General features: G+C 40.7%; 1 protein-coding gene across 3 annotated transcripts in view; it reads right to left on the reverse strand.

The window, feature by feature from the left end:
* Nucleotides 1–12,532, reverse strand: part of CSRNP3 (cysteine and serine rich nuclear protein 3) — a 111,825-nt gene that overhangs the window by 45,146 nt on the left and 54,147 nt on the right. The window contains exon 1 of one of the 3 annotated variants that reach the window (XM_027810767.2): nucleotides 4,079–4,298. The exons of the other annotated variants lie outside the window; for them this stretch is intronic. The gene's annotated coding sequence lies outside the window, so the exon portion shown is untranslated. Of the gene's footprint in view, nucleotides 1–4,078; nucleotides 4,299–12,532 lie in introns of those variants that run through there. 3 annotated transcript variants of the gene reach the window in all.

A 12,532-nucleotide genomic window follows, 5' to 3' on the forward strand; every position in this document is an offset into this window, starting at 1 on the left:
ATCACTTGATTGCATTTCCTCGTCAAAATCCAAGGACTACACGGATGGCGATGCTACAATCAGTAAATGATGTTCTAGTTCCTGCCCACATCCCTCAGAAAGACTGATGAGGGTCAGGCTCCGTACCATGCACCCTGTATTTCCTACTTCACATTAAACAATAAAATAAATATGCAAATCCCTATTGCTTATGAAAGAGAAGGATACCAACCAGCCCCAAACTGAACCAGGACATCAAGTTAAGCATTTCATGAAATGATTTATGAAGTAGTAACCAAAAGCCATCTATCAGAAAACCTAAATACAAGTGCTCCAATACATTTTCATGTTAAGTTTTAAGAAGTATCCTTGCTTGTATTTTTGCATTAAACATACAAACCCCTGAAAAACTCAAGGAGATCCTCTTCCTTTTATCCCTGATTCCACTTTTAGACAATTTATATATTAAGCGGATTCTCTAGCAAATTTTTATGGTGACACACATTTATATTCCTTTTTTCATCTTACCTAATTCATTGTGGAAAAAAAAGATATGAAGTGATGAAAAACAAAAGCAGAGGTGCTAGAAATGCAAACTTTTTTGGAGGATAGGGGCTAAGACTAGAGGAAGGGGAGTTGCTAGAGAAAATTCTATGTATATCTGAAAGAGGAAAAAGCCCACAATGTTCCAGTTTGGGGTTTTTTTTTGTTAGAAATTATTCACAACTCCCATTTATCACAGATTTCATTAGAACACTGTATCTGTATTTGTGAAGAGATGGAGAAACCAAAGCCGTCATATTTATCCCAGAGCTGTTTTACCCTAGTAAATATTTTTGGCTTGCGTGCATTTGCAGAGGAGTCATACCTGTCTTTCATCTACACTCAATCCCTACAAAAGAGTAATGAAGCAACAGTAATCAAAATTTACCTGTAGGACTTCAAATGGCATCAACATTTTAAAGATGTGATGGTGTCTGGTGATGTTTTACTAAGGGAAAGGCAAATTCATAACCCAGTTTTTCTCAGCATAACTGGTTCACAGCAAGGATAAAGAGAGATACTGATTCTTGTCTACATGTAAATTTATCTGATTTCAGACAGCTTTACCAAATTTTAATAGAGTTTACCTGCCTCACTTTAACCTGACCTTCCATCTGCTTGTTCGGAGGGAAAAAAAAACCCTAAGCGTCAAGGTTTGGTTACCAGAAGTACCTTCTATGGGCAAATAAGAGTTTTAGGCGGCATAATCATCTGTTGCTATTTCAGAGAAAACATGTAAGCTTTGGAATGAATTTCCAAACAATTGCCATTATGTACCCTACACCATGACTTACATGTCTTCAAATAATATTAAACTTAAAACTTTATCATGCAAATATTGCATCTGTCCCATTCAACATGTTTTTCAACAAATGCAAATTCCTCTTTCCAATAAACAAAGGAGACCAAAAATCTAAGATACACAATAAACGTGCCTATCTAAACCAAAACATTATACACCGCACTCGGGCTTCTCAGGTCTGCGAGTAAATTAAGACTAGCAGAATTAAGACTGAACTTCAGTAACACAGCAGATCAGAATCATGTTTGTGTCTCCAAAATGCCCAATGCATGCAAAAAGATCTGGTTCTATTTATGATGCTTAAAAGAGCTCAACATACAGCATACAAACTGCAGCACAGATTTTTTTATACAAACCATAGTTTATCAACAGAGCTTAGATGAGGGAAAACAGTGTATTTTCAAATTACCATCACCTGGCAGCAGCACAGAACACCTGTTTGCTTCAGGAATTCTTTGGATCTTTTTGAGTTCTTCAAATAACTTAATACTGGGAGCACTTTAGAACATGGAGTGCCAGATCCATAGGAAAACCATTTGGGTTTTTGCTTTCTGCATGCATATATGGAAAAGGCAGGTGTACTGCAAAGTTGTGACTCCATTATAACAGCGGGAATGCTATTCCAAAGGGATGTTCCTATTGTTATTTTAGTGCATGCTGTTAATTTCATCTATATACATACTTACTGTAAGTACTTAACTGCCTCATAAATCTAAACTTAAAATCCGCTGTACTCATTTTAGACAAATATGGTAATTATATGATAATTGCATGACTCTATGCTGCTTTATTTTCTCCATTGAGATTAGCGCAGAGGGGCACGTTCAGTGCTACCTCACGGCATCAGATGGTAAATACCGCAGGTGTCACTACGGATTTACCAGCGTTCTCCGTGGCGCAAACTGCTGGTTGCACAGGAGCAGCGTGATGCGGGAACGACCCGGCCGGCCTTCCAGCTCCATTGTCTACACCCGAACAAGGCCCTTTGCGGAGAGATGCCAAGCTGTACCTGGGGTCTGATACACGATTACTGTTTACAGAAGAAGCATCTTAACACAGTGACCGCACAGCACCTTCGCTTCGGTTTTAGCAGTGTTCGTAGCTGGAGAACCTCGCCCTCCGAGCCAGGCCGCGTTGCCGCACCTGGAAGCGCGGGGGCTGCGCGGCCCGCCGCCCGGAGCTATCCGCAAGGGTCACCCGCGCTCCGCCCCGCACCCGCGCAGCCCGGGCAGGAAGCGCAGGGCCCGAGCCGCGGCGCCCCGCACCCGCACCCGCGGGGCAGCCAAGCGGGCAGGTTCCGGCTCCCCCGCCCGCCCCGCCGCCGTACCTGGAGGCAGCGCAACAGCCCCCGCCGCGCCGGGCCCGCCCCGCCTCCTCATTTGCATGGGCCCGCCCCCGCCGCGGGGCATGCCGGCCACAGCCCTCCGGGACAGCGTCCCGCTGGGGCGGCCGTGCCGCGGTCCCCGCCATCGCCCGTTGCGCCGCCGAGGCCGCGGGCCCCCGCCGGAGCCTGGCGGCCGCGCTCCCTCGTGCCGCCGCCCCCGCCCCAGAGCCAGCCCCCCCGGCGCGGCCGCGTCCAAGGAGACCCGCAGCCCCCGGCCGGGCAGCCGGAGCCCGGGCTCCCCTTCCCTTTCTGCCCCTTTCCCGATGAAGGCGCGCGGGCGCCCGGCTCGCCCACGGCATTAGCATCACGCACAGACACAATAGCCCGGCCCACGGCCGAACCGGCCCCGCCGCCCCCCGCTTTACACCGCCACAAACCAGCTGTTCCCAAACGATTCCCATGGGCGTTTATAAAGACCGGTCCGCAGGGGAACCCGGCCGCTCCCGGGAGCACGGCGGGCTGCTCCCACCCTGCCCCCAGCGCTTCCCCAGGGCTCCCGCTCCCCGCTGCTGCAACACCTCCAGCCCAACGCTGCCCCGCGGAGGCACCGCCGGCCCTTCCAGTTCATGATGGAGAAGAAAGAAAAACGCTACTGTAAAGAGATTTACGGATAAAAACTTTCACACGGCCAATTTCTATGTGATGCGATACAACAGAGAAATTAAACGCCTATCCTGTCTCCTCTGTAAAACACACACGGGCCACTAAAATCTTCCGGGGCGGTTCTCCATAAAATACTAGGTACGATCGACCGAGAACTACTATGAGAAATAAATACTTGCTTGGAAAATAACAACGTATTTTGCATTAATATTAGAGCTAAATAAATGCAGAGGGTTATAACGTATCGTGCCTGTGTGCATGCAATTGCATTAAAAATAACACTAACCACCACTTTAAAAACTATCCAAGAAAAATGCGGAGGAAAAAAATCAAATGTAAGTGCACTGTTAGATATGCTCCAATGTAATATTATTTTTAACCAAACACAGACACTACAAATTTCCTACTGAGAGAGAATTAGTCTCAAATACATAGCAGAATAATAGATTGTTGTTACTAAATATTTTATGATATTGTAAATGATCCATCTAGCATAAATATGATTTTACCTGCTATCCAGTTTTTCATGCACAACTGAAGTCTGAATTGCACCGAGATTATAATAATAATAACAACATTTTTACAATGAAATCTGATCACATAACTTACACAATTTATTTAGCTTGGTATCACATTGATGTGCATCCTTCCAATTCCACCTTACACAATGCAAAAAAAACCTGGCTTTACTAATAAAAGAGAAATAGCAAAAAACGTGCTTCTATTTAAAATAGTGAACTGTGTGAAGAATCCATAAAACAACTGACCTGTTCAAATTGTTGTTTTTCCAATCCATGCACTGTTTTTATTAATTAGGAACCAAACCAGACAGATCATCATTTTATAACGTTTGACATATTCACTGTCTTCCTAGTTCCAGCAGAATCTTCTTAAATTTCCCAGCACTGTGTTTTATTGCTGGTACCATATGCTTTATTGTTCAGCCACAAGAGCTTCGCTCTGCACAAAGACTCATTACCTACTGCTTGCTGAGCAGCTTCAGGCTCACTGAGGCTGCCTGCGTGATCACATGGGAGTTTTGTCTGAGAAAGCCAGGCATGCCACTGATTTCACCGGCTATGGATATTTTTATCAGCTGAGGTCTACTATGAGGAAGGAATAACAAATTCTAAGGCTGCTTTACCTTCTTTAGCTCATTAAGACAGCAGTTGTCATGGAAATCCCCTCCACTTTTTTTTTTTAATTATCATAATTATTATTATTATTATTACTCCTCCCATTGCAACCAAGGTTCAAACAGAAATTCAAAAGAGTTGTTCAAAGTAATTTTTTCTTGTGGGGAGTGGCAAAACCCGTGCATTGTCTGCATTGCTCCACACACAGCACACACTGAAATTAATATTCTGAAGAGGTAATATTTTGCCAACACTTAATCTGCCAATGTTACGTAGAGGATGAGCTTCTGAATGTAAAATTGTTCCTAAAAAGCAGTCCCTTGATTTATATTTGTCTCATCAGGCAAGGGCATTATCCTGTAATCTTTGGCAATAAAATTAGTTTTGCTGCTTTCAGTGAGACTATTCAGGTGAATAAGAATTGGCCATTTGAGAAAGGATTAGCCTCAAATCCAAATGACAAATTATAGTACAATGAAGTCCAATCTCTTCTTGATAACAGCTGGTGATACTCGGGGGTTTGGTTTGGTTTGTGGTTGCCTTTTTTTGGTGTTTGTTTTTTTTTTTGCAGGGGGAGGGGGGAATTGTTTGGTTTGGATTTGGTGTTTTTATTTTTGAACACAGATTTTAAATGTAAATAACATTTTATAGTGCTTAAAAATTAGTATTTACTTAAACATTTTATACTGGATATGTGAATATCTACATTCAACATTACAGAAGCACTTAAATAAAAACATAAATATTTAATGATTTTTTTCACTTGATACTTTATCAGTAACAGCGATCCATTTTGAAATATTTGGAGATGGCTTAACTCCGACTGCAAAGTGAATTCCCCTAATATTCTAATTGTAAACTCTTCACATACAGCTAGTGATGATAAATGAACATCTCTTCTCCGCCCTGAAAACTGGTACTGAACACGTAATTAACCATACCATTAACATTGCAAAGATGCAGCTATTCTATGAAATAGTCAATTACCTCTGGAATAATTCATAGCATTTTGAAAATATAAGACAGCAAAAAGAAATTGTTTTCTCATTAACATTCCACAACTGAAATACCTACTTAGCTTATTTAAGATCTCCCTCATTAGAATAAATGACAGCTTGTTGCTCATTGTTGGCATTATTCTGGTCCTGTGGACATCAGTGGAAGTTTTGTCGCTGATTTGCATGGAAGAAGGGGCAAGCGTGACCAACACAGATTCATGCGCTTTACTGTGTCGTCATGCAAATCAATGACAAAATTTCCCATATTTTTACTGTTCTCTGCATCTTGCTCATCGTATATTATTAAGGTTTTCTAACAGTTGATATGCAGTCTCCATGATTACACCGAATTATAAAAAATGGGTAGTAAAGGATACAGAATTACCCACAACTAATCCAGTGATAAATATCTTCTAGACTTTCACATTCGTTTTGTTTAATATAAAATTCCATTTTAAAGAATGAGTGTATTTTAAAGTGCCACAATTTTTATCTACCCAAAGACATGGACCGAGCAGATGGTTCGTGGCTGAGAACCTTCTACATCTCTTAAGCAGGAAACACTACCGCGTATACATTAATGAGAAGAAACGAAAGCAGCCTAGATGGGTTGCTAACGAACAGCTGGTTTAGCTACAGCTATGCATATTTTTTTCCCCTGGCAATATCACTGATGATGTCATGATGCCCGTGTAGGAAGACATAAACAAAAGGCAGGCATTTTTGCTGCAGTAGCACTAGGGGAAACAAGAAAAACCAAATGCTTGACAGATGGAAAGAACAAAAACTGTTCAGGAAAAAGAGTACTATTGTCACATTTTCTGGCTGTCATTTATATACACTATGAAGCATTTCTCAAATCCTGAAAGCAGGTTAGAGGAAAACATGCTCAGGGACGCGATACAGTTAAACCAGTTAGCAGGAAAGTGTTGTTTCTGCAGGAGACAATAGCAGCAAGCAGTCTTCATGCTGTACCAAAGGCAGCCTCAGATAATCAGTTCTTCAGAGCTGGGGGCGGGGGGGGGGGGGGGGGAAGGGGGGGAGGGGGGGAGACCTTCAATCCTCCATAGTGGAATTTGAGATTTCCTAATTCTAACTTGACATTTTTAAGCAGCTAAATTATATTCCATCCCATAATCTCTTCTTACAGGTTTAATAAATAGAAGTAAGTCTTCATCAGAGCCATTTTATTGAATTTCTGCCGAAATATACTATTGAAAAAATGCCTTTTTGCCACCATGACAGGAGTTAAAGATCACCCAAGAGTTTCACAGTAGGCTGGACCCAGATCTCTCTTATCACTCTGTAGTAGGAGGAGCTCCAAGTAAGATAATGCTTTCTGATGCCACTCCTATAGCAGAGAGGACTTCTTCAAGAGAATCCAAATTCGCCGCTATTTGAAACAGCAGCGGGAGAATGATTATGCAAACGTTCAGCAGTCTTTTCCACCCAAGTCTCCCATGGGAGTCAAGGTAAGCAAGGGCTCTCTCTTCTCTAACAAAAGGCTCCTTACAAATCTAAATGAAAACAGAATCAAGAACCTGCTGACAAATTGTCAATAATGGTGCACTGTCAGATCCCACATCTACTTGGTATGAAAAGCAATTCAAAGGAACATTCTTACGCTTCCCCATTCTACAGAAGGTATGGCAAAAGGGAACTGCTAAGGAAATTTGCCCAAAATCACCTCTGTCATTAGTAAGGAACAATGACTTAAAGCCTGGTTTATTCTACACTATATGCATTTAAACTTGAGTACTTCTATAAAGTTTATGTGCGCTGAAATACAGAACTTGCACAGAATTCAAAAACAAAACAAAAATCCAAGACGAAACCACAACCACCTAAACCCAGTCGTGCATCACAAAACAGACTAAGCCTAGGATCTGAACTTCCAATCATTCCCACCTTATACGACTAAATTATTTTGTTAGGTATTGAGCTTAGTCTGCTGTTCAGTATCCTTTATCACAGTTGGACAAATCAGATATGAGTCAAAACAATCATTGGGACAGCACCATTCAATTTCACACAAAAAAAAAAAAGGGGGGGGGCAACTTGCACTCAATACCTTGTTATTCTCAAAGGCTGAATCCTATACCTTGCAACAAAATGCAAAAGCTCTTGTTTCTCCCAAGTACACCAGAAATGCAACAACTTCCACACCAGCTGAGAAAAAGAGGGTTTTGCTGAAACTCTCCTTTGTAGCCTAGTGCCAAAAAAGATCTTGAATCCAGGATTTATGAAACGTGTTCAGTGGACCATACATGCTCGACTCCAGCTCTTAGAAACAGCATGGTTTGCGTTTTATGAGCTACAGCAGCAGGAACTTTGAATGCCTCAGCACTAGCTTTCAGGTTTGGAAGTAGATGGTTTGCGATCACTCCTTTGGTAAGATCTGTAAGCCTTGCCTATGTAAACTGCTGTAACTGAGCTCAGGATGAGGCATGGCTGCAAATCTCCCATGGAACTCTGACATTACAGAAGTTCTACAAAATTAAAAATGCACATCTATGAGAAAAAATGGTGGAATATTAATTAAAACTCTCCATCTGAAGTTACTGTCAGTAAGTATAAATTTTGCATAGTTCTTTCCAGATCAAATGTAGTTTAATGAAACAGATTTCCTCACCCTGGCTCCAAATGTCTTGCTTTCTCTAGACACCTCACCATCACAGCTAAACGACCTGCAAGTAGTGCAACAATAACTACTCCGTTCCAGATACTGGGGCAGATGGTTTTCAGCAGTCTGCCAGAAAGACTAACATATTTTGAGTTCCTGAATTACACAAAAGTGAAAAATGTACTCATTCCTAAATGACATTTTCAACAAAGAAGTACAATCATATTTTGAAATAAGAGTCTAGCTAGTGAAATGCAGGAAAACCAACAAAATCTATTTGAAAGGTGAGATAACATCCTCAGCTCAACAGACGGATGGAGGCAGCAACTTAGCACTGAAGGGCAGGCCTGTGAAAAGCTGTTCTGATTTCTGGCACCTGAACAATCTCCTCTCCAAACTTCATACAGTGACCACTAGCATGTCACTGTAAGGTGGCCAGTGCCACCTGTCACTCCTACTTCTGGCCCATTTGCCCTGTCATGTTAATTTGAAGGGCATCACTTATAGCTTCCTTTCCTTCTGACTCTCAGAAATTATCTCCTTGACCAAGAGCAACTTCCTAGATCATGTGGTTAAAGCAGGCACAGAGCAACAGTGAATTCTCTTTACACATACTATGAGGTATACAACAACATACCACCCCCTGATGATTTTTAGCACAACAGCTTTTGAAAACATCCTTGGTTTTAACTGTATGTTCTTGGTACATCTTACAATACCTGCATTTTTTTTAAGATAAAATAAACTTTCTCACCAGGGTAGTATCTCAGAGGAAAGTGCACCTCTGTTCATAAAAACACACTGAAGGGTATTATGCATTAGCAGAGCTATTGTACGCAAACAAAAATACTCCTCTGTAGTACACATACAAGGTTTCTCTGTCCTTCCACAACCTCTCAAAACTGCTGGTTAACTACCAAAATAAAAGAACGTATTAACTTTGGCAGGCAAATTAATGTACTAAGAGGTGTATAGCCACGCAGCAAAACAATCTCTTGACAGTGGTTGCATTAGATGATGTAAATAATCAAAGCAATTAATTTTGTGTGCTGTAATGCTTGGTACAGCCATCATCCAAAACACCAGCAGAACAGGGAGTTTTTAAAATTAAACAAAATTAGTCCTATTTTAAAGAGGAAACTTTGTTATCTTCTTTAAAAAGAAAAAAAAAAAAACCACCAAAAATGAAGGCTTAGAGGAAGGCAAATACTTTAAGAAGAGAGATTGCTTGTGCTGTCTTGTATGTGCTTCATAAGCCAGCTTTGCTCCAGCCAGTTTCCATGACAGCTCAGACATAGCAACATGATCCATGCCAGGGAGTAATTTAGAACTAGAGAGCTATGCTTGGTGCAGTTAGAAATTGCAAGACACACAGAAGAAACAAAGGTGCTATCTTGTTTTTAATCAGCTGATATACTCCCTACTCCATCCCTTTTCTTTTGCTTGGTTACTAAGCACACCTTTTCCCATTGTATCATTTTCAACTTACAAATTTCACTTGGCTGTTGACCAGCAAAAAGTTTAAAAATAAATAAAATGAAGAGATATTTGAAGCAAGCATGATAGTTCCAACTATTTGGTTCTTCTAGTCCCCCTTATACAACAGTAAACCAAATAGAAGTTTACTGAGTCAACGCAGATGAAATAGGAGTGAAATCCAGTCAGGAAGAAGCAGACCATCTTTCCTTACTGAACTTGTCATCAATGAACTTTCTGAAGCACTACTGTTGCTAAACAAGCAGCATTGCCTCATTCCTCACTTTCACCATTTCCACAATGGAGCAGACAAACTCTTTCATTTTTATCTTCCACTGGAAGATGAATCTTTCATTGTTACAATCTTTGAACGTGTTCCTGTCTACCAGAAACACAAGTATTTTAATTCAAGCAGAGACAGAAATAAAAATATAATAGACACACAGATCTAAGCAGCAACATAAACAACTATTTTACATTTTATAGCAGTTAGTAGTTTATGAAGCATCTCAACTTACAAAACAAGACATTTTCAATACACCACTTAGAATAAAATACATAGCGGGCTTTTAATCTTATAGACAAGAAGATATCTAAACTCTAAAATAAGGTGTCTGCCTTGAATTGCTAAACATAAGGATCTCATTCCCCAGGAACTGAATCCGCTGCCACATTTCTTTTCCCGCCTTTGGATATCCCACATACCACCTTAAAGCTGCCATTTAAAGTTTAAAATGACACACAATTCTAGGTTGTATGGTAACTTTTCACTGTTTCAGATAACCTTCAAAGCCTAGAAACTGACTCTCCTTTAATAATTCGGTCTATTTCCATTTGGCCAGCACTGATTTCTTCCCCTTATGTGTATCCAGCAGAGCCTGAAAATTATTTTTATTTACTATTTTCTTTGTGTACCAGCATCACTGATAACGTCAGCACAGCGCTGGGAATTTTATTGCTTATTTTGAGTCTTCCTTACCAGCAGAACACATTTTCCTCCCATATGTTCCATGACAGCAGACTACATTAAGAAAGTAGAAGTATTTTGCATGAAATTCCCCTCCTCTTACCCTAAAAACACGGTAATGATTAATCAGTGTTAATTAAATAAAAAAACCCCTATCATATATTTTAGCATCCAAAACAAATTTCGTAGCATATGTACAAGATTTTCATCAAGTTAAAACCTGAACCACTATGCTCTTACAGCAAGCTTTTTTTATTATGTCATTCTAATGTTCTAAAGACTCAGAAAGTAAGCCCCTTGAACTTAGAGACATGCTTTCTAAGGAACACTGACCACCACTTCTTCCATTTAAGAAGATCAATTCGTAATATTTAAATAACCACATTCATACCAGCAAATCAGTGGACAGTTCCAGGATGCACTACTATAAATCCACAACTTCGATGATCAAAACAGATTGCTGATTTACAATTTGATGACAGTTTTCAACTGGTGTTGAAAGACACGCTGTTTTTTTGGTCTAGCTCTCCGCGAGTACAAAGGGTAACTGCAGCAGTCACATGCCCTGAAAGGGTCCAAGGATCAACGTGCTCAAGTTTGGAAGTTCTTCTGTAGAAGCGGTTACCAAGTAACTGTTTTATCTAAGAGTTCTACCTAAAAGGCATCACGACTAAATAAAGACTTTCATTAGACCATTTTTATAATCCAAATGTCTTTCAAGATTTCAGCACTTCAGACATCTTCATGAATTTTTTTAGATTAAGCTACGTGATACCTATCAGATGCAGGACTCAATGTTCCAGTTAGATCTTTTTTCACAGCGTTAAGTAGCTACACTTATCACCCTGACTTACCTCACTTACCAGTGTGTCAGGCTACAGTCCCTAAAGACTAAAGTTTTTTCAGCTTCTTATATTGTGTTGGTGCACCTTCAGTGGAGAAAAGTCTCGGTTTTCTTTTTTAGATCATTACTCGACACCTTTTCCACTGAACAGATTAAAAAAAATAAGTAAGACTTCCAATCAGGTTTATATTTAAATACTTTGAATAAGGCTCATCAATTTATGGCACTGACAAAACTTCGACTGTGGGGACCATCAACAGCACCTTCCAGGAAACTGTCAGATGATGCAACTGCCTATATTGCAGAAAAGCAGCAATTACTACCTCAGTGATATTTTTCGCACCTCTGCAATGAATGCAGTGTCTCAACCAGATTTATCCCGTTGCCCCAGCATCTTTTAAGTGCTGAGGATAATACTGTCTCCATCACATTTTTCCTTTTAGGAACATGAGGATCGTGTTTACTTCTGCTATAGTAAGTGGAGATAATACTAGTCTTCTCACATACTTAGAAAGAGCATAGTCAACCTGTCTGTTTTGACCTTCCAGGTTAGAGCAAAGGAGGAAGGAGGCAGCACAGCTGTTATTTGCTGTTAATGGAGTTTACCAGATCAACAGCCCCAAGCTCATCGAGAAACTCACCAGTTTTGTGACTGAGGAGGAGGAAGCCAAGGTCTTTGGCTGCCTCGTTCCATCTCCTGGGGTGGGTGGCATTCAGTGACCCTACCACTGCTCCAGCTGCCTGCCTAGAACTGCTCTCCTTCTGCCCTAAGTCCACGGTCAGTAGCAGTTATGTAAGTCTCCAGGATACAGGATCATAAATGCAGACTTCAGCCATTTAAGATTTCAGGAAGTATAAAGATTTACCAGGGCCAACTGTTCTACTTTTCTAGAGCAAAAGACACTCTCACTGCCCTGGATGTCTTGGATTGAAAGACTGGAGTGTCCCCATTTACATGCAGAAAACGTATGTCATGTCAGTTACAATAGCAATTAGCTCATAACTGTGCACTATGTATCCTGCAGTTTTCTTACTGTTTCTAGTACTGTGAGAATTCCTCCAAAGTTGCCATACTTGGCTTGCAACATACTTAGAACAGCAAATTGGTACATACCCCGTGCTGCTGTTCTTATTCTTTTCCTGCAGTTCCAAACACCTCTTAAAAAAAAATTGCATT

The sequence above is a fragment of the Falco cherrug genome, chromosome 8 (assembly GCF_023634085.1).
Source record: "Falco cherrug isolate bFalChe1 chromosome 8, bFalChe1.pri, whole genome shotgun sequence".
Taxonomy (NCBI): domain Eukaryota; kingdom Metazoa; phylum Chordata; class Aves; order Falconiformes; family Falconidae; genus Falco; species Falco cherrug.